We start from the raw sequence: 2,883 nt of genomic DNA on the forward strand, positions 1-2,883 counted from the left end.
GTTTTGGTCTTGGGTGACACAGGGATGGGAAATGGAGACAGGACAGTCAAGAAGTTTGTAGGTTTTCCTTTGAGAAGGTTGTGGAACTCTGGAAGTGGGAATTCATTTGATGGCCTAGAAAAATGGTTTATTTCAGACCTCTGTCATACAGGGCACCGATATACAGAAAGATTTGTTGTAGAGAAAACCCATCAGGTGTTGCTGCTGGGGTCCATCCTTTCACCAATCACACCTCTGTCCTCCATGCCTCATGGCTACGTACATGTCTCTGTATTTACTACCTACATGACTCTGGGTCATGAGCTTGGCTCACTTAACCTCTCTGGAGGTCAGTTTCTTCCTTTATAAAATGAGGGACATGGCCTCTACCTCTATAGTCCCTTCCTAGATCCAGGACCCTGTGTTTCTATTCAAAAGTTCACTTAAGAAGAAGAATATTCAAAACCTCATTTAAGAGGAATAATTTTGGAAGAATCATCTCGAAGAAGGAAACAAGCACTTTATTGAGTGTCTACTATGTCCCAGGCACTGTGAAGCACTTTTTACAATATAGGATCTCACTGGGTCCTCACAACGACCCTGGGAGGTAGGTGCTATTATTATCCCCATTTTATTGTTGAGGAAACTGAGGCAGGCGGAGGATAAATGACTTGTCTGGAGTAACACAGCTGATAAGTGTGCAAGGTTGGATTTGAACTCAGAACTTCTTGATTCCAGCCCAGTGCTCTATCCACTCTTACTCCTTGCTGAGACTGAAGAAACATGGTACCCTATTACCACTTGCACTGATTACTGATTAAAAGAACATGGGATACCTTCAGAGTTCAGCAGCTCAATCAATGGCAGTTCTGTTGATTGCTAAGCCTCCCAGCAGGGCAGCACAGTGGTTATGGAGCCAGACCTGGAGTCAGGAAGACCTGAGTTGGAAATTGACCTGTCACTTACTAGCTGTATGACCCTGGTCAAGTCATAACTCCATTTGCCTCAGTTTTCTCCTCTGTCAAACAAGCTGGAGAAGGGCAAACCACTCCAGTCTTTTTGCCAAGAAAACCCCAAATGGGGTCATGGAGAGTCAGACATAACTAAAAAATGACTTCGTAAAGCGTCTCCTAGCATACATACTGGGAGACATGTATGCAGCTCCACAGGGCTGACCACTACAGCCACTGCTCTTTCCTCATCATTGAGGCAGTGAGGTATGGTAGTTAGAGCACTGGAATTATGGTCTGGAAGGTAAGAGTTGGACACTTACTAGCTTTGTGACCCTGGGTGACTCACTCTCCTCTTCAGTTTTCTGTGAAATGAATAGACCATCAGGCCTCTGAAATTCCTCCAAGTTCTTTCTCAATCATCATTTGTTTGCTACACCTGAAGGCACCACAGAAATGTGAACAATTATTTACTGAGCTCCTGCTAAGAGTCCGGCCCTGGGCTAGTCACCCCAAGGGCTCCAAAGGTGAAGACAAGCTTCTCACCCTCAGATAGAGATGAAAAACCCCTGGGAATCGTCATTGAGTAATAAAGGACAGGATCTAATCTCAGTCTTAGTTGTGTAGGGAAGAATGTCCTGTTCAGAAGAGGAAAAGCATCTTGTTTTTTTCCAGGGAGTTCAATCTGATCCAGGGGTATGGTAATCATTCCAAATCACTTCATCTTGTACTTTCCAAAAGACCCTTTGAAGCTGGAGCCGCATTCCACAAGACTTTGTTCTAGAATGTTTATTGATTGCAGAGAGATGCCCGGGGTCCAAGTAAGAGCTGATTAACTGCAGACTTTCTTGCCATTGGACACCACTACCCAGCTTCCCCCCTCAACTCAAGCAGCTGTCTCTGTTTCTGTGCCAATGGGAGCCTTTGACACATTTTTTCTGCTGAGATAAATCAGGGGCAAATGGCAAAGCCATGAAGAGTGAGGCCTCACTCCCTGCTCCAACAGCAGATGAAATGCCCTATGATAACCAGGACTTCAATCAGAGGGCTATGGAGGGAGTGGTAGCAGATTATCTGGCCTTAGAAGTAGAGACTGTCTTGTGGTACATTAGAAAACAATCCAGAGGCCAAAAACAACCCTGGAATAATGCCCTGGCTAGCCAGCTGACTCATTCATTAAGAGGGGATCACTTCATGCCTGGGCAATGGCCTTTGATCCCAAGAAAGTCCCAATGATTGCTGTATTTGGGTAAGAATCTTTGTCTTCTGGCTTTTGAGGCAGGGCCCTGGAGGAATTATAGAGGGAGGAGTGCTAAGAGGACCTATGGAGGGTGGGGGGCGAAGGTGGGCTAGAGGCAAATAGAGCAGCAAGTCACTATGGGGATGGTCCTCGTCCCTGCAGAACCGAACACTTCGAGATCTATTTTCAGTATCTTATGAGGGTTCAATGGAATGAGGTGTGAAATGAGGACACCCTACAGGGATTTGAAAGAGATTTTTTTTGGTGGGAGCAGGGCAGGTGGTGGTGCTCTTTGTAAGAAGGTCACTTTCATGCTAGGTGGAAAAAAACATACCTCTTCCTACTTCTCTCCCTATGAGCCATAACTAGCAGAGGTCAGGTGGGGCTTTGCCCTAGGGTGCCATCATAGGAAGGGGCATGCCTCATTCTTTCATTAATGCCATCCTCACACCAGTTTTATGAATCTATTGGTCTACCAGCAATTTCTCTGAGTTATTCCATCTCTCATTTCCCATTAAATTAGAACAACTGTTAAGAAAAAGACAGCCACAAAATCTTTCCAGGCTTCAATTTAATCATCATCATCACCATCATCATCATCATCTCCATCACCATCATCATCATCCATCATCATCAATCATCATCCATCATCATCAATCATCATCTCCATCATCATCATCATCATCATCATCATCATCATCATCATCATCATCA

At 44.8% G+C, this 2,883-nt stretch overlaps 1 long non-coding RNA gene across 1 annotated transcript in view; it reads left to right on the plus strand.

Annotated features, from left to right (window-relative positions):
- The first annotated feature begins 1,687 nt into the window (after window positions 1-1,687).
- LOC138162080 (uncharacterized) overlaps window positions 1,688-2,883 on the plus strand; it is a 2,045-nt gene continuing 849 nt past the window's right edge. The window contains exons 1-2 of the long non-coding RNA XR_011168533.1: window positions 1,688-2,178; window positions 2,693-2,883. The exon at window positions 2,693-2,883 is cut by the window's right edge and continues 849 nt beyond it. This is a non-coding gene — a long non-coding RNA (uncharacterized lncRNA). The remainder of the gene's footprint in view (window positions 2,179-2,692) is intronic.

This window comes from Petaurus breviceps, unplaced genomic scaffold (genome assembly GCF_028583685.1).
Source record: "Petaurus breviceps papuanus isolate PSGF00001 unplaced genomic scaffold, PetGlider_PUasm1.0 186, whole genome shotgun sequence".
Lineage (NCBI taxonomy): Eukaryota > Metazoa > Chordata > Mammalia > Diprotodontia > Petauridae > Petaurus > Petaurus breviceps.